We start from the raw sequence: 20,192 nt of genomic DNA, 5'->3' as shown, positions 1-20,192 counted from the left end.
AACTGACTGAGCTACCCAGGTGCCCCTTTTGCCCATTTTTAATATGCTTGTTTGCCTTTCTGTTGTTAAATTGTCACAGTTCTTTGTAGATCCTGAATAACAGTCTTTGGTCAGATATATGTTTTGCCAGTGTTTCCTTCAAGTGTATAGCTTGCCTGTTTATTTTCTTAATTGTGTCTTTTGATGAGTAGAAGTTTTTAGTTTTTTTTTTTTTTATTTTTTTTTAACATTATTTTTGAGACAGAGAGAGAGAGAGCATGAACAGAGGAGGGTCAGAGAAAGAGGGAGACGCAGGATCTGAAACAGGCTCCAGGCTCTGAGCTGTCAGCACAGAGCCCGACGCGGGGCTTGAACCCACAGACCGCGAGATCATGACCTGAGCCAAAGTCGGACGCTTAACCGACTGAGCCACCCAGGCGCTCCTAGAAGTTTTTAGTTTTTTGATGAAACCTAATTATTTTGTATGGTTATTACTTTCTATGACCTAAGAAATCTTGACTATCCTTAGTCATGAATACATTCTCCTACACATTCTCTTTGAAAAGTGTTTAGAGGTTTACCTTTTGTATTTGGGATATTTATTTTGCCTTTCACAACTTTGCACAACTTCTCAAGGCTAGACCTTCTAAAAATGTGAAGTAATACCCAGTTAAAATTACTTTTATATATAAAAAATAAATGAGGCTTAATCATGTTAGGAGAAACCTATTATAATGGCTTTCCTGAGAAAATACGTGCAAATGTGGAATTATTCAAAACAGCAGACCATCTTCTATATTCATGTTTTGTTTCCAAACATATAATTTAAGAAGAATGGATTCTCTGATTATAAAGCAGCCTTGACTTAAAGAGGTGTTTTTTGGGGCGCCTGGGTGGCGCAGTCAGTTAAGCGTCCGACTTCAGCCAGGTCACGATCTCGCGGTCCGTGAGTTCGAGCCCCGCGTCAGGCTCTGGGCTGATGGCTCAGAGCCTGGAGCCTGTTTCCAATTCTGTGTCTCCCTCTCTCTCTGCCCCTCCCCCGTTCATGCTCTGTCTCTCTCTATCCCAAAAATGAATAAACGTGAAAAAAAAATTAAAAAAAAAAAAAAAGAGGTGTTTTTTTTCCCTAATATTTATTTTATTTTTGGGAGAGTGCAAGCAGGGTTGGGACAGTGAGAGGGGACAGAGGCTCTGAAGCAGGCTCTGTGCTGACAGCAGAGTCCAGTGCAGGGCTCAAACTCACAAACCACAAGATCATGACCTAAGCTGAAGTCCAATGCTCAACTGACCAAACTACCCAGGTGCCCTTAGAGAAATTATGGAAAGAGACTAAATGTCCATTAATTGACTAATGGATAAAGAAATTGTGGTTTATATACACAATGGAATACTACTTGGCAGTGAGAAAGAATGAAATATGGCCTTTTGTAGCAACGTGGATGGAACTGGAGAGTGTTATGCTAAGTGAAATAAGTCATACAGAGAAAGACAGATACCATATGTTTTCACTCTTATGTGGATCCTGAGAAACTTAACAGAAGACTATGGGAGAAAGGAAGGAAAAAAAAAGTTAGGGAGAGAGCCAAACCATAAGAGACTCTTAAAAACTGAGAACAAACTGAGGGTTGATGGGGGGTGGGAGGGAGGGGAGGGTGGGTGATGGGTATTGAGGAGGGCACCTGTTGGGATGAGCACTGGGTGTTGTATGGAAACAATTTGACAATAAATTTCATCTCAAAAACAAATTTAAATGTTCATTTATTTTTGAGAGGGTGGAGAGGGGCAGAGAATGAGGGAGACACAGAATCCAAGGCAGGCTCCAGCCTCCACACTGTCAGCACAGAGCCTGACAGGGGCTTGAACTTATGAACTGGGAGATCATGACCTGAGCCAAAGTCAGACGGTTAACCGACTGAGCCACCCAGGAGCCCCTAAGAAGTGTTTTAAATATACATTTGTTGAGTTCAAAGAAAATTGGTCGCTATATGCATCTGTACCTACTGGTAAATGGCAGGGAGAGAGGAGTAGCCTTACACCCCCCCACACATGGAATTTGAGAAGAAAGTGAAATCAGAAACCGTTTCCTCCTTGATAACATGGGAGAGAGAACCTTACTCTGCTTGTTCCCAGTTGCTTCCATCCATAGTTGTTCTCTTCTGTCCCACATGTTCAGATCTGATTGTCAGAAGATGACTCTGGCCATACTGCTTCAGGCAGAGAATAACTTGCGTTCTTTTGCAGGGCCTGGCTCCCAGCTATTACCTCCGTAGCGGAATCTGACACACTGATAGATGACAGGCCATCTGATACTCTATCCAACAGAGGACAGTGGCTCATTTCCGCTCTCACATAACATTTGCTCCAGAAATGGATTTTCTGAAACTTTCCACTTAAAAAGCTGTGGATTAACTTTAGTGAGGCCAACATAGTGGAAACTAAGCAGAGCATATAACCTCAGACCGTTGGACAGGCGCACTTTGTCACAGCTCTGCCTTAATTCACTGCGTATTACTTTCTTTGGAATTCGCAACCAGATTCTACACCATTCACTTTTAACATCTGGAAATATGCAAAGCATTTGGCTATTTGTTCACCTTGTTTAAGCTGTCCACCTACGTCAGGTAAGAATATATTTGCCAAAGCAAAGTGTACTTGACTAAAATATTAGACTGCTTCTCCTAACTTAGATAAGCCATAGAATGTTAGTGATCGTGTTTTTATGCAATCCTATGAGTGATAACATTACATGTTATCATGCCTTCCCCCAAAGTTTTATTTTTTTGTGTGTGAACTTAGAAAAGTTTCTAATATAAAGGTTATATTATCAATGAATGCTAGTTTGAAAGAACCAAATAGGATTTTGAAGATTACCCTTCTTTAACAATGCCTTAAATTTTTATCTCCTTATCCATTCCTCATTGCTTTCTTTCTCAAGACATTATGGTTTATTGTGTCTCCACTAGGTACCTTGCATGTGATTTACACAGTGAATGGCCCTGCTTTCGGAGCAAGTTAATGATATAATATCCCCATTTATATTCAGAGCAGTCAACACTTTCCAGCTCTCAGAATAATAAAAGCACCTGCATTTAATATACATGGAAGAATGGAAAGGCAAATAGCAGATAAGGCACAATCAGGTAAGTGTAATCAGATAAAATATCACAATATTATAGTAGATCAGCATCTGGTAATGACTTGAATTTTGAAAGACTGACAAACAGCCTGGCCTAAAGCAGCCAGGCATACCTCATTCAGAGCAACTCTTTCCAGAGCTGATTGCTCCTCTCATGTGTTTTCTGGCAGATTAAGCAGGTAGGGTGTCTTATTTTAACTCTTCTGGAACTGTTTTGTTCCACTGGAAAAACACTGGCAATCTTCCTTTTGAGCCCAGATCAGAAACAAAAACAAATGACGTGTCCAAAAATAAAGCCTTGCGTCTCCCGGCAGTTATCTCAAATTGATCCAAATCAATTGTATTAAAAATAAAAATAAAGCCCGCGGCGATAGGAAGAGTTTTCATTTCCATCTCTGCGCTTGCCTGCATGGCGTTGACATTTTGTGCTAATTTTTTTTTTTTTTTTTTTAAACAGGGGAAGACAGTTTATCAGAAACTGATGTCTCCGAGAACTTCCTCACTTTTGGCCACTGGCAGCTGGAAACCTAACTGTGTATCTTAGCCTTGTGTGGACCCTAACGCAACACAACCATATGGAGTCAAATGGAAAGCTTCGTATTCGCAAGTCAGAACTGAACAGACCTGGTTTGTAGAGTGGGATTTAGCACACTTTCTCTCCTTTTAAGTTACTCTTTGTTGGAGGCCAGTGATCTCCTCACTGAACTCACTGGGCCTCACCAGAGACCATGAGGACACGGGGAATATAAGGGACAAGGCACAGGGAGGGCCCAGGTGCGGAGGGGCTGTTGCACGAGCTCGGGCTGGCCTGCAGTCCACCCTGGTGTTGACGTCTTTGGTGGCAGGGCTCCAGCTCCTTCCCAGAGGGATCACAAAGTGCCTTTGCTCTTCCCTGCTGCAATTGGAGTGGGATATCATGTGTAGAAAATGCAATGGACTGCCCCATCTTCTGAGAAGAGCTGTAGTCACTCTCTTGTTCCTCCATTCTGACGCTTTCGTTTGCTTTTCTAGAGTAGTAGCCCTGGGCACTGGTCAATAGGTGTGTATTTACATGAAATTTTCCTAAGTATGAGCATGAGGGAGATGAAATAACTGTCCACTGCATTTAGAGCCACTCTATTTTTATGGAAACGACTCTTCCCAAAATATCTCTGTCTCTTCAGCTGGTTTAGTCAGCTCAGACTGTGATAACAAAATAACGTAGGTGAGGTGGCTTAAAGAACAGAAATTTATTTTCTCTCAGTTCTGAAGGCTGTACGTCTGAGACCAGGGTGCCAGCACGGTCGGGTTCTGGTGAGAGTTCTCCAGCTGGTTTGCAGATGGTGGGCATCTCAGTGTGTGCTCACATGACCTCTTCTTTGGAAAGAGGGAAAGCAAGCTTTGTGGTCTAAGATGTCTTCTTACAATGACACTAATCCATGAGACTCTCCCCTCATGAGCTCATCTAAACCTGTTTACTCCCAAAGGTCCCATCTCCAGGCACTATCACACTGTGGGCCAAGGCTTCACCATAGGAACTGGGGGGGCTATGGGGTACAATTCACTCCATAGCATTACCCAGTAGTAGCATTGTGGCAATGGTAGTAAGGCAGAGACAAAGAGAGTGACTGCCTGGCAAAAAAAAAAAAAAAAAAAAAAAAGGTTGACATGAAGAGTGTTAGTAGTTCACTCCACGATGGAACAAATGTGAATTATTATCCATTCTTTTTTTATTATTTTTTTTTTTAATTTTTTTTTTCAACGTTTTTATTTATTTATTTTTGGGACAGAGAGAGACAGAGCATGAACGGGGGAGGGGCAGAGAGAGAGGGAGACACAGAATCAGAAACAGGCTCCAGGCTCCGAGCCATCAGCCCAGAGCCTGACGCGGGGCTCGAACTCACGGACCGCGAGATCGTGACCTGGCTGAAGTCGGACGCTTAACCGACTGCGCCACCCAGGCGCCCCTATCCATTCTTTTCACACACGCCACCCCTCACTGGCCCACTCACCTACATACCCACTTGAGACTTAAAGAGATCACAGGAGAAGGCGTTGTGTCAGGGATTAAGTGGAAAAGTAACAACTTTCAGGATGTTTATGATGTCAGCATTCTCTTGTCTTTTCTACTATACTTTCTACCTTCCCCGTAACGGGGACCAATAACTGGTTTCAGAATGATGGATTAACCCACAAGGGGGCTTCATTCACCAAGACGGTTCAGTTATGTTCTAAATACCAAAGATGACAGAACTAATTTTCAGAAGATTTTTAATAACAGGAGTGAAAGTAAAGAGTTTGTGAGGAAACATGGGTTAATTACAAGCCCCTCTTTTCAGAGTGTCCCATTTCATATAATGTTCTCTTTAACGGAATTCATCATTGAATGCTTTTGGGGAAGTGGGCTGAGATTTACATTTTACAACTGGAAAACTGGAAGCTTCTTCAAGGTCATTAGAAGAGATCTGGATTCTCAATTTAAGCATGAACTACACAAGACTAAAAATTAAAAAAAAATTTGTTTGGGTTATTTTTTTGTTTTGTTTTCTTTTACATTTTAGTTGTGGCCTCAGAGGAGTAAGACTGTTTTAACTTGTCACTTTGTGAGTCTGGGCCATGAAAAGCCCAGCTAGTTGTGTTCAAAAGAGGTGTATCACTATCTGATTTGTGATAGAGAGAGCCTTAGATAAAGAACAAATGGGGATATTTCAGACACTACACTGAAGGCATTTCTACTTCTGCCTGAAGTCTCCTTAAGAGGTATTTAATAAATAGTAATGGTGATAATGCAACCAGATTATTTTCAGGTCCCATCTGCATTTCTCGCCCTCTCTTTCCTCAGCCCTCTTCGTGGAGGGTGTAGACACTACAGTAAGTAAGTAGTAACACAATATCTGAAGGATGGCATAAGCATTGACTCACCTGGAGCCTTTTGATATAGATTGTGCTGTATGTAATGGGGTATGATGCATAAGCCTTTCTTTAAAAAAAATTTTTTTTTAATGTTTATTCATTTTTTTTTGAGAGACAGAGAAAGCACAAGTAGGGGAGGGGTAGAGAGAGAGGGAGACACAGAATCCGAAGCAGGATCCAGGCCCTGAGCCAACAGCACAGAGCCCAACGCAGGGCTCAAACTCATGGACCGCGAGATCATGACCTGAGCTGAAGTCGGTTGCTTAACCAACTGAGCCACCCAGGCGCCCCTGCATAAGCCTTTCTAATTTAAGACTGGTCGATACATTTTGCCCCCACCATCCCATTTGGGGGCAGTTCATATACTGATCTCTTAGAAATGATAGTGGAAATAGATCGAGGAGAATAGAAAGGCTGGAGAGACACGTGTGTGATGGCAGTCACTCATGAAGAAGGATGCGAATCGTTCCCTGAAGAAGGGATTTGCAATTACTTCTTAAGGACTACGTGATTTGTTCTTTTCCTCTATACATAATTTGTGTTGAAGGTTTTGAGTGACAAGAAAAAGACTTCTTAGTTACCTTTGCAATTCTATGTAAGTCATATGCTCTAAGGGGAATACCTGAGTCTGCCTTTGTTCAATGTACACCCCAAGTGTAAATCTCAAGCTTCTGAAATGAGAAAAGATTAGATCTTCATACATGTTAGTTGTTAGAAAGCCGATTAACTCTTTGCTTCAGCTTTCTCATTTCAAAAGCGGGCACATATTATTTTCTGCCAGATTTAATAATCTATTCATTTTCTTAGCTGAACTCTCTAGATATTTGTCAGAAGATTTTGTCATTACGTGATGGGGCCCCACAATTGTTTAATAAATTGTTGCTATAAAAGACATTATAAAAAATACATATATAAATAGACTTCTAAGAAATAAGGGTGCATCGTTGGAGATGATACATTGTTAAATATCAGAAATGATTAGTGGGGAAAAAGCATCTGAAAAAATAATAACTTAGCTGAGTAATGAGTGCTGTGATTAACATATTCTACAAATCTATCAATAGTATGGCTCAGCATGTCCTTGTTAGTCTCTAAAATTAATAATGACAGATACCAAGACCCTATTGATATTTTAATAGTCTAATAGGCACAGGCAGGCATGTAGCAGAGAAGAATGTGAATCAGTGGGCAGGGTTGCAGGGCCGTCTCGAGAGAGTCTGTCAGGTAGGAGAGTGAAGTCCTCATGTGGCTTTCTTCTTCCTGTGTTCATTCTCCTATCAGCACCCAGGTTCAGAAAATGCACTAATTTTCAGCAGAGGGATGTGCCAGTACAGGGCAAAACCCACAGAGTATTTAGTAGTCTTTATACCCACTCTGTATTTTAAGAAATCCTAATGTTCCTGTCAGTGTGTATCCTGAAATGCCCTGTCATCTGAAAAATAGGAATTCTTACAAAGAATATATATTCTGGGAATTTGAAGAGATAGGTTTTGAGATAGGTCTTTCCCGGATTCTGGCATCATCAGTCTCCTTGCTCGAATCATCTCCAAATTCATCCTCAGTAGAAATGATAGAATGTGCACAGACTACTCTGAGGTACTTAAAAGAATAAATCTGAGTGAAATAAGGAAAAGAGGAAAGCAAAACATTAGATAACGCATGTAAAGTTCTTATGGTGGTGCCTAGCACGAAGGAGGTCCGCAAGCAATGTTGGCTTCCTGCTCTTTTTTTCTTCCTCTTTGGATTGAGGGCCCCATCTCTAGAGTGACCTTTACCTGACCTTCCTGTGTGGCTCACAACGTATTTTGCAGCACTCATAAACTTTTCCTCAGAGCTGACTTTGGATTTGAAAATGTAATGATATCTCCCTCTTGTAACAACATGTCCCTACAATTTGACACCCATAGAGAGGTGGTTCTTCAGAGAAGGAGGGTCTGCTTCTTGAAGGCTGTCTGTCAGTGCCTCATCACCAGGCAGTTTTGAAGGATCATTTCTTAGAGGCTACAGAGGACCAACAAGATCACATCACAAGAGACTGAGTATTTTCCAGTTGAAATTTCTAATCTAGGTACCACAACTGATTTCTAAAGCAAGAAAGAAAAAGCCAGAAGAAAAGAGGCATGATTCCAAAAAAGGAGGAAGAAAAAGCAATTTTTTTTTGGCCAGGAATTTGTACGCTCGCCCCAGGATTAACACCCTCAAAAGTAGGTTTGGTAGCAGCTGCCAGAATCTGTACGAGACCAGTACCAGTCTTGTTCTTAGAGTTTTCTTACAGCTCAGCTGGCAAAAATTCACTTTTTCTTTTCTTTTTTCTTTTTTTATTTGCGATGATTCAGTTTTTTTTTTTTTTGAATGTTTATTTATTTTTGAGACAGAGAGGGACAGAGCATGAATGGGGGAGGGGCAGACAGAGAGGGAGACACAGAATCCAAAGCAGGCCCCAGACTCCGAGCTGTCAGCACAGAGCCCGACACGGGGCTCGAACTCACAGACCTTGAGATCATGACCTGAGCTGAAGTCAGTCAACCGACTGAGCCACCCAGGCGCTCCCGCGATGATTCACTTTTAATCATCTGATTCTAGTTAGAGTGCAGAGACAAATTCATTTCTTCTCTCTCTCTCTGTTTTTAAAAATATCTCCTTACAACTTAAAAGAGGTTGGTTTGTACTTTGGTCTTGGACTCTGCTGCCAGCTTGCCCGACTGGTTTTTCTCTGCAGAAGTCCAGCCCAACTTCCTCTTCTACCTCGTGCTTACCATATTTTCTGGTAATTTTCCCTAAGCGATTGTGCCTGGCACAGACCAGAACTGGCCACCTTTTGTCTCTGCCTGTTGACCAGCTATTCTGTCTCCGGCTCTCTTCCCACATCACCTGGCAGTGAAGTTTCCTTTTCCTAACCTCCCTCTCTAGGTCTAAAGAGTTTTATTCTCTTTAATATCACAGCACATCGACCGTGACAGAGTGTACTTAGAGGATTATGCTTATTTGTAAGCATGTTTGTCTTCTTTGGATTGTCGGCTCCTTGACCACAGGGTCTGTGCCGTTCACCTTTATATGCCTGGCCATAGTGGGTGCCGACGGAGCATTTACTGGACAAATGTTCAATACATTCTCTTTTGTTACATGCAACAAGATAATTTGAAGTTAGTAGGGAGCTTTTGATGTGAAAGAGATTAGTGAAAAGAATAGAGCTTGTATTTTCCTGTTCATTCCAAGACATGGAGAGCAACATATATTTAAGAAATATGGGTAGGGGGCGCCTAGGTGGCTCAGTCAAGCGTCAGAGTCAGATCATGATTTCAGCTCAGATCATGATCCCCGGGTGGTGATATCAAGCCCTGTGTCAGGCTCTGTGCTGACAGTGCTAAGTCTGCTTGGGATTCTCTCTCTTTCCCTCTCTCTCTGCCCCTTTCCTTGGTTATGCTCTCTCTCTCTTTCTAACAGAAAGAAAGGAAGAAAAAGAAAAAGAAAGAAAGAAAGAAAGAAAGAAAGAAAGAAAGGGAGGAAGGAAGAAAAGGAAGGGAGGGAGGGAGAAAGTAAGAAAGAAATATCGATGAAAAGAATTGATTTGGTGATCATGGGACAAACCATCTTGGAGGATGGCATAATGAGGTACAACCAGTTCTCTGGCAGAGTTCTAGACAGAGTTTTCCATAGAACCTGACTATAGTACCTGGAGCCTCCCCTTTCTGGATGTAATTTTCTCTTTTTGTAGAATGGAGACAGGGGAGGAGATCATTTTACATGAATTTCAGGTGATTCAATCTCTGAAATCCTGTCATCCATCATACAATTACAATTGATTTATGGCCCATCTCTCTAGCCCCATAAAAAGGCACCTAAACATTTCTTATACCCTATCAGTCCTCTAGGTCCTTTTTCTTAGTTTCCTCCATTCATGCTCTTCTTCCCCTTCCTCTAGACCTGGTAAGTTTTGCCCTGAAGCTACAGGATTCTTTGAACACGGTTTTACATGGCTCTCCCATTTTTCTAGAGGGGGACCCTATTCACCTCGCCCCTGCCCACCTCCGCTTCATGACACCAGACAAGCCTTACCTCTCCAGCTAGCCCTTACCTCCAGCTGGCCCAAGTAAGGTTTGACGGCCTCTTTGCCTTTTGCCCTGTCTTCATTTTTTTTTTGTGAAGAAGCCATATTACCATAAAACTCTGCAGCCGCTTCCCCATCAGCATACCTCCTTTCTTCTCTTTTTCAGAATGCCCCCACCTTTAATATGACAATAGTGATAAGTGCTGATTATAGAAGGTTTACTGCTGCCAGGTAATTGTGATAGATATTTAATCACATCACTGTCCTTGCAGCGTTCCCAAGGGTAGACGTTTTATGTTAATTTTGGAGGTGAGGAAACCAATTCTCAGATTGTTTAAATAACTCGCCCAGATTGTCCATTTCCAAAGCCGGTGCTATTTCTGCTGCACTGTGTTACATTTCAGCATATGGAGGCCCAGATCAATTTTTGTTGTTTTGTTCACATCAGCTCTTTATGTGTCTATGTGTTTCAGAAACAATGTTGTATCGCCAGAAAGAAAAACATTCCACCACACTTTACAACATATCAACTTGCTATTTTATTTTTATTATATACTTTTCTACTCCGTTTATCTTCACACATATTTTAAAGAGTTAGGATCATAATATGAATATAGTCCTTTTTCTAAAAATAATCCTATAGCCACTTTCTTTGTTGCTTTTGTCCTCATTGTCATCTTTTTTTTTTTTTTTTTCAACATTTATTTATTTTTGGGACAGAGAGAGACAGAGCATGAACGGGGGAGGGGCAGAGAGAGAGGGAGACACAGAATCGGAAACAGGCTCCAGGCTCCGAGCCATCAGCCCAGAGCCCGACGCGGGGCTCGAACTCATGGACCGCGAGATCGTGACCTGGCTGAAGTCGGACGCTTAACCGACTGCGCCACCCAGGCGCCCCTTTTTTTTTTTAATGTTTATTTATTTTTGAGAGAGAGTGAGAGAGAGCGTGAGCAGGGGAGGGAGGAGAGAGAGGGAGACACAGAATCCAAAGCAGCCTCCAGGCTCTGATCTGTCAGCACAGAGCCTGACGTGGGGCTTGAACTCACGGTTCATGAGATCACGACTTGAGCCAAAGCCGGATGCTCAACCGACTGAGCCACCCAGGTGCCCCTCGTCCTCATTGTCATCTTAAAGGCTGCATAATTTTTGTCAGATTGGCTTATCATAGTTTTTAAAGAGTGTTTTCCTGATGCAGAGCATTGAGGTTATTTCCATTTTGTGCTGTGATCAATTATGTTATAATAATGATATTTATGGGGGCGCCTGGGTGGCTCAGTCTGTTGAGTGTCGGACTTCAGCTCAGATCATGATCTCACACTCCGTGGGTTCAAGCCCCGTGTCGGGCTCTGTGCTGACAGCTTGGAACCTGGAGCCTGCTTCAGATTCTGTGTCTCCCCCTCTCTCTGCCCCTCCCCTGCTCATGCTCTGTCTCTCTATGTCTCAAAAATAAATGAAAAAAAAACATTAAAAAAATAAAAAAATAATGATATTTGTATACTTTTTAAGATTAATGGTAATACATTGGTTTTTAAAAACTATTTTATTGTGGAAATTTTGAAATACTCACAAGAGACTAGAAGGGACCTGCCTTTATCTGTTATGCCGCTTCAATAATAATTAACATTTTGCTCATGGTGTCTCAGTTACTCCCCCACTTTTTTCTTGAGAACATTAAATTTGTCATTTTGTGTCAGGATAGACTTGTAACTGATGAGGACTTTCCCCAGTGTCATCTAGAAGTCTATGTTTAAACTTCCCTGATTATCATCAGAGTGACTTTTCACACTTGGTTTGTGGCAAGTTAGGATCCAAATACAGTCCAGTTGGTTGTTACATCATTAAAGTTTTATTCATTCTAAATCACACACACACACACACACACACACACACACACACACACACATTTAATGCCATCAGTTTGTTGGAGAGATGATGTCAGAATTTCTGTAGAATGTCCAATGATCTAAGGTTGGTTCTTTCTTCAAGGTAGCTTTTAACTACCATATATGTCTACTATATTTGTTTTAACTGATAGATGTGAGAGCTTAATAAGATGGTGGTTCAATTCTTTTTTATTTTATTTTATTTTTTTGTTTTTTAAAATTTACATCCAAATTAGTTAGCATATAGTGCAACAATGATTTCAGGAGTAGATTCCTTAGTGCCCCTTACCCGTGTAGCCCATACCCCCTCCCACAACCCCTCCAGTAACCCTCAGTTTATTCTCCATATTTATGAGTTTCTTCTGTTTTGTTCCCCTCCCTGTTTTTATATTATTTTTGTTTCCCTTCTCTTATGTTCATCTGTTTTGTCTCTTAAAGTCCTCATATGAGTGAAGTCATATGATTTTTTTCTTTCTCTGACTGACTAATTTCACTTAGCATAATACCCTCCAGTTCCATCCACGTAGTGGCAAATGGCAAGATTTCATTCTTTTTGATTGGTGAGTTATATTCCATCGTACATATATGCTGCATCTTCTTTATCCATCCAAACACTGATGGACATTTGGGCTCTTGCCATACTTAGGCTATTGTTGATAGTGCTGCTATAAACACGGGGGTGCACACCTTCGAAACAGCACACCTGTATCCCGTGGATAAATGCCTAGTAGTGCAACTGCTGGGTCGTAGGGTCTATTTTTAGTTTTTTGAGGAACCTCCATACTGTTTTCCAGAGTGGCTGCACCAGCTTGCATTCCCAGATGGTGGTTCAATTCTTAAGAAAGAATACTTTGTAAATGCGGTCCTTTTCACCTTGAGGTCAAACTTAGCATACCTCTTAGAACATTTTACTACATCATAAGCTTCTTCTCTTTCTTGTTCTGCCAAAAAGCCTCTTGTAACAGGCAGTTTATTCATATACAAGCCCATTCATATCAGGTACATATAACTGGATCCCTGCTAATCCCAGTCTCTTCTGCCCCAGGTACTGGACCCAGTGTTAACATTAACCAATTTCCTTATAGTCCTTTCAACCTTACTAGAAAACTAGGAATTGCCTGAGATACTTTTGAAAGCAGTTAGTGGTCCAAGAAAAACCTGGATTTGAAAGAGAAATAATTGAGAATTGAGGAAGGATGCCTCACCTGTAGACACTGAACGTTCTGTTTCACAGATTAAGTCCAAGTAGATCAGGCATGACTATCATAATGATGCCTTTACATGTTAAGAGAAGGGTTGAGACCTACACCTGTCTTTATGCCTCTATCCTCTTTGAGCTTAGGGTAGTTTGAGGTTTCTTTTTCTTAAGAGTGTTAATTAATGTGAAACACCATCATCATAAACCACTAAGTTCTAATGAGTTTGGTTCCATCATACTGAATCCCTGGTCTAGAACAGAGGAGTAGGACACTTGCTTTTCTCCCTAGAACACATTCCTCCTTGTTTTATTTATTTATTTATAGTGTGGGGGAGGGGTGGAGAGAGAATCTTAAGCAGGCTCTACACCCAGTGCAGAGCCTGACATGGGGCTTGATCTCAGACCATGATATCATGACCTGAGCCGAAATCAAGAGGTAGATGCTTAACTGGTTGAGCCACCCAGGCACTCCTCCTCCTTCTATTTTTAGATAGTGTTTGAGGGTCTCTTCAGGGCCACACATAATAAATACCCAGAGTGCCACCAAACAGAACAAAGACATGTCCAAGGTCTGAGATTCCCATAATTGTTCAGGAATTGGGAGAGGCAGAGTGATTTCTCCTTTCTTTCTGGTCCCAGGAAATTATAAGGCATGTGTAGCTTACCCTTTAGGTCATTAGGCAAAGTGAGATCTTCCACATCCTGGTTTGCCCAACTGTTCCAACCAACTACATCTTTACACTCCATAGGTAAAGCCATAGCATTACTGGGCAAGAAGACGTAAGGTCCCACAGCAACCCTCTCTATCATCCCTGCAACTAGAAATGCAGATGAGGTGCTATTACATTTCTCAAACATATGCCAAAGGCAGTTATGTTACTGTGTTAATGGAAACATGGGTGGAAACAGCTCATGACAATAGCCTCAGAGAGAGGAGGGCTGTGTGGTGCTTTATCTAATGGGGTGACTTTTCTTTGGGGATTAAATTCAAGGATCTGAATGTTTTTCTTTTATCTTATCAGGCAGGCTGTGGACTGGAGACTGAATTTTGAACTTGAGTTGTAGGAATACATAGCCTTTCTTCATTCTTTTAGCTTCTCGTTGCTCATTTGTTTTATTCACTAGCACTGTATGATCCAGGGAGCCTCACTGGAAGGTCAGTCACAGAAATTGAGAATCTGAAAATGGGGGGGGGGGGGGGATGATTCAACATTAGGTCATCTAATCCTGTAAATCATTGTTTAAAATTATTTTTGGCAACTTGATCTTTCCCCTGTTAAGTTTAAGCATTAACTGTTTTTTCCTATTTAGGTTTCTTAAGAAATGACTCTGCTGTGTATTAGGTATTAACTGAGAATCCCCTTCTTTCTTTTTCTTAATTGTCGCCACATGTGCCTCTTTGGGCATAGCAAACAATCCTTTCTCTTTCTTAATTAACCTTTAAAATATTTAGAGCTTTAAAAATGGACACTTGGGTACTCTGCAGTCTATTTCCAGCATCTGTTCTTTGACTATATGATTCTTATTACTCTTTGATAGTTCCATAATGTGTGTGCAAATAGTAGTGTGAGTACAGTGAGTAATGTGTGTGCCCTGTTGGAAAATTGCCATCAATGAGAGGAGAAAACAGTGTCCTACCTCTTTTGGTTCTGAACAAATCACGTAAGGAAAAGAAGTAAAATTGAAAGGGAAATGTTGCTCTAATCTTGAGTTTATATAAATAACTAATCTACGGATCCCTTTAAATGTTAGTATTTAGTATTTCTCAGGGGTAGCAAGACCTAGGCTAGAAAGGGTACTGTTTTCTTAGACAAGCCAGTAATTTGTCAGTTAAGCATACTTGGAAGTTGGAAATCTATTTTAAGGATCTGAACTCAATGGAAGGCCATAGTATCATGGCGGGTGGAGTCAATCATAGTATGCCCTAAGAGATCACACTGTTTAATACTCTTACCTTGTACATGATAAAACTGAATGAAGCTCCTGAGTTTTTCTAGAGCAAATGGCTGTTAGTTGCTGAGCATAGTCAAGTTTTTTCCCCTGATATACTCAAGTTTCCCCCTCCCCAGTTGTTATGTCTAGTCAATACTAAGAAGGAATGACCTTAGGAATTACTAGCTCTCTTTTGCATCTTTATTTTATTAAAAAAATTTTTTTTTGTTTATTCATTTTCTGAGAGAGAGAGACAGAATGTGAGCAGGGGAGGTGTAGAGAGAGAGGGAGGCGCAGAATCTGAAGCAGGCTCCAGGCTCTGAGCTGTCAGCACAGAGCCCGATGCAAGGCTCGAAACCATGAACCGCAACATCATGACCTGAACTGAAGTTGGATGCTCAACTGACTGACTACCCAGGCGCCCTGACTCTTTTGCATTTTTTTAAAAAAAACTTCTTATCATGGATTATTTCTCATTTTACAATAAATGTTAGTTTTATGTTCAACATTGTCACTTAGTAGTATTATTTGGCAAATACCAAAGAATCAATGTGGTAAGGCCCTCCAAGATGATGTCAGATATGTGTAAATCCTTTTTCTGGTCATTTTGAAATTGCAAAAACAGTGACCAGCTCCATTACATCGTTCTGCCTGACTTTCCGTCAGCATCGAAACTATATGTGTTCACTAATGCAGGGAGGACAAAAATCATTCAAGTAGTAAATGAAGGATGCTGGTAACTATTTCCAAGGTCAACAACAAAAATTTGCCCCTCACACTTTCCAATGGGAAATATAAATAAGTTGGCACCAAACATGCATAATCCATTTTTGCCTTGAGATCAGGTGTGGACATAAGTCTTTGCTAGAATAGGAACATCTCCCTTCCATTCTTCTTCTGTGTGCTTATCCAAATTTTGTCTTTTCCTTTCAGTGCCTTCCACTTATTTAATTCTCTTGCTTCTTTGTTGTTGTTACAAAAACACTTTATTGTAGAATGATTGACATGTAAAAAAAAAACTGTACATATTTAATGTACGCAACTTGAGTTTGGAGATAAGTGTCTGCCTGTGAAACCATCACCACACTCTATGCCATAAAGCTGTTGATCACCTCCAAAAGTTTTCTGCTCCCCTCTTCACTTATTTTTTTCTCATCTATTTAATTCTTATCTTCTGGCAGTCTACTTTTGAAAAGAACCTTTCTGTTATCCATGGATATCATTTGCTCTTTGTTTTATCATGTTAACTTGCTGTCTCCTACTCTTTCCTTGTGAATATGTACAACTAGTAATCTGGGGAACTGGAATGTCCTACCCAGGAGTGCCCAGTCTATATTCATTTTCTCCTATTGCATAAGCAATTCTGGCTTCTAAGCAAACAAAGGAGTAAACTTCTGTGTATATGGATGCAACTAAAATAAAAAAGCTTGACTATCAGACATGAATCAAATGTGCTATACAGACTAATCCATTATTTGAGTATATCTGGGACTGCAGGAATTAATCTTAATCATGTTTATTCTTTTAAAAACATCAGCAGTTAAAAATTGCATATCTCATTATTAAAAATGGTTTTGGAGCTGAGATGTAATCTCCTAAATTAAAGAATTAAAATAAGAGCAGGATGATCCAGCTAACCATTTTTCTTCTTAAAACTTGAAATAAATGGAGATCAAGAATGTTAGACATCTTTAAATAAATCAGAGGTCTTATGACACTTCTAATATTTTATTAACAAAGTTTTGGTTTGATTTATTGGTGTAAAATAACTAGCAAGGTATTCTCTAAGTGCTGAAACGTAAATTACAAACACGAAACCTTGATTTATGTTAATGGCGGATAATATGTGGGACATGGCAAGTTAGCACAGATTTTACACTATTCCCTGAGTTGGGGGATGGAATCAGAGAAAAGTGCTGGAGAAAGGGCTGCCTTAGGCTCCATTTGTTGATATATGGGTGATGGCTGTCTTCTAAGAAATGATATAATCCTGATGATGGGAACTTTCACTTCTATTCCAGCCACCTCCAGATTTTAGTGAAATCTGCTCAACATTTCCGAGTCCCTAGGAAGGGTCAAAGGCATTCAGATCTCTGCAAGAATGGCAGAGTTCTGAGAAAAAAACAAAAAAGTGTCTGCATTGGTAAATATTGGGTCTCTCTGATCTCTTGCAGGATGTTAACATTTTCATATTTCTCAAAGTACTTTCATCTCCCCCACCTCCTAGACCCTCAGTGACACCCACTGCCAATTTCCAATTCTGTGTCATTCCAAAATAGGCCCTCTGTGTTGTTCACCTGGACTGCTGATCATTGCCAGGGAGAAATTGCATGGTTCTGCAAATCGGCGCCAGTCCACATTTTCGTTTGTCAACCTCAATACTGTTGTCTGCCTCATGTGTCCTTGTTCCTTGCCTGGCTGGCCTCTCCTCATCTTTTAGGTGTCAGCTTAAACTTAACAGCCTCAGAGAAATGCTCCATGATCTCCTCATCTGATAAGACTCCCCCCTTGCCCGATGTCCTGTTCATCTATTTCATGACACTTTGGACTTTATAATTCTTTATGTAGTCTTTGCCTGACTGATTGTTTGTCTCCACAACTAATTTCTTGTGCATGGAGACAGCATCTGTTTTATTAATTCCTGTAGTGTAGCTCTTCTGGCATACCATAGGTAGTCAGGACGAATTTTTGTATAAATGAATAAATTGTAAGATTGTGCTTGAAGGAAAAGCATTCCTTAATTAAAAAAAACAACAAAAAAACAAGTTTAGGGGCACCTGGGTGACTCAGTCGGTTAAGCATCCAACTTCGGCTCAGGTCATGATCTTGGGGTTTGCAGGTTCGAGCTCCACGTCAGGCTGTGTGCTGACAGCTCAGAGTCTGGAGCCTGCTTCAGATTTTGTGTCTCCCTCTCTATGCCCTTCCCCCGCTTGTGCTCTGTCTCTCTCTCTCTTTCAAAAATAAATGAAACATTAAAAAAAAAAAAAAAAAAACAAGTTTGAAGAGCATCTCTTTCAATGAATGTGGCCATAGCACAAGAGATATCCTTACCGATGTCAGGTTGCGTATACGTGCCACATAAACTTCTTATTTGTGGTGACACAAATGGACTCTTGTGTTCTGACTTTGGAACACGCGGCAGTTGCTAAGCCTTTGTGACAGTGGTTGTCAGCCTCCTTTTGTCTGCAGGCACACACGGGCTGATGCTCTGTGGCTGTGTGCCACGAGAACCCAGACAGCCAGTGAACGTGGCTCCCAGGACCCTGCCTCTCCCTGCACTTCTTTCTCCCTGACTTGAGAAACTGTTTGGGGATGCAAGTGAGTGGGTGAATGTGAGTGTAAGGCTGTTAGAAGGATTATCTCAAATCTGTTCTAATTTATATTAAAAAGCAAAAGATAAACCAATTATAGATTTGGAGTTTTTAAAAAAAAATAGTAATGAGTCACTTGCTACATATCTCACAGCCAATCAGGGCACATCAGTGTGGCATGACATGTGTTGGTGTTTTAGAAATTAATCCCAAGCCACTGGGGAGAATTTTATTACTCGTAACTTTTGGAGAAGAAGAAAGCACATGAGTTGAGATCATAAGATAGCCAGCCCTATTAGGAGAGGAGCTCATGGAAATAAAAATTGCATAAAAGTGTATAGTGTTACTTATAAGGTATTACCCCTGATGCCCTCCCTCAGTGACTAATGTAAAATACTTATTATTTAAGTTGAACCATATGAATGGAGATATGGGACATCTTTAGCTAAAAATGCAATTTCATATGGTTCGAACTAATTAGTTTGTTAATGTTTTCTATTCATCTAAAATGCACTTGGAAATGAGCTATAAGCACTTGCAAAAATGAGAAAAGCAGCATAACGCTGTTTTTTTGTGTGTGTGTCCCTTTTAGTGACTTTTTTTCTCAGAACAAGTATGCTCATCAATGAGCCTGTTGATCTTGTTTGCACATCCTTAGCCCAGCACTGGTTTGTTTAAGAGCTCTCTTGGGGATACGGAGATGCCCGGGGTATCACTGGGCAGTGCTACAGTCCAGATGCAAGAATAAGATACACCTGGAAAAGAAAACATTTGATACTTACTAAATTATGCAGTCCTGCGCAAAAAGAATGGCTTGTCTGTCACTGTTGTTCCTCTTGTCTGGCCATATATGTATTTTGAAAAGCTTTGTATTTCAAAAAATAATTTTATATTTATGAAAGAGTTGCAATGATTGTACAAAGATACACTCAGCTTTCTGTGATGTTAACATCTTACATAATTATGGTACAACTATCAACCTAAGATATTACCGCTGGTACATTTACTATTAACTAAAGTACAGATTTTATTCCAATTTCATAAGTTTTTCCATTAATATGCTTTTTCTGTTTCAGGGTCCAATCTGTTGACAGTACAACATTACATTTAGCATATATGTGTTTTAATAATGATCCTATATAAAAGTAAGAAGGAAAGCATTTTACCCATACTCAGATATCACTGCTGTTAATATTTTGGTACATTTCTTGCTGACAGCGTGCACATAACCACACACATCAGGATCAAACTACATACCTGTTTTGGTACTCTAGTTTTATCATTTAACAAATCATAAATATTGCTCTATGTTATTAGTTACTGTTTGAAAATATGTTTAACGTGTATATAATTTTTTATCATATTGATATGATAACAAAAGCTATGTTCACATTACCAGGTTATTGAATGCTCGTGTCCATTTTTGCTCTTACAAATGTCTCTGTGATGATTTGCAGTGCACATGAGCTCTGGGCAGTTTTCATATTTCTGCAGGGTGATGACAAGGAAGAATATATAATGTGAATATCTATGGATTTTCCCCTTTTATTATTTTTTTATTGAGACATCTTTTATTGTATTTTTAAATTCAAGAGCAACACATTTAAACTACACTGAAATCTCTAAAATTGAAAATGAAATCTTCTCTTACTCTGGTAGACTGCCTTCCCTGAGGAAAACAAAGTATCATGAGGTCTCTGGCTTTAACTTGAACCCGTGTGCCCAAAATTATTAGGGGTGTTTCCGGCAACGGTGTAAAAATGCAGCTTCAAACCTGAGCTTTTCGTAAGTGTGCAAAGTTCCCATGGGCTCT

At 40.4% G+C, this 20,192-nt stretch overlaps 1 long non-coding RNA gene across 1 annotated transcript in view; it reads left to right on the top strand.

Moving 5' to 3' along the window:
* Window positions 1-1,641: 1,641 nt before the first annotated feature.
* LOC147574867 (uncharacterized) overlaps window positions 1,642-20,192 on the top strand; it is a 28,807-nt gene continuing 10,256 nt past the window's right edge. Inside the window, exons 1-3 of the long non-coding RNA XR_015243587.1 lie at window positions 1,642-2,600; window positions 2,943-3,119; window positions 3,573-3,742. This is a non-coding gene — a long non-coding RNA (uncharacterized LOC147574867). The remainder of the gene's footprint in view (window positions 2,601-2,942; window positions 3,120-3,572; window positions 3,743-20,192) is intronic.

This window comes from Puma concolor, chromosome D4, assembly GCF_028749965.1.
Source record: "Puma concolor isolate L17-30 chromosome D4, mPumCon1.1.hap2, whole genome shotgun sequence".
NCBI lineage: Eukaryota > Metazoa > Chordata > Mammalia > Carnivora > Felidae > Puma > Puma concolor.
This window is presented reverse-complemented; position numbering and strand designations above follow the sequence as displayed.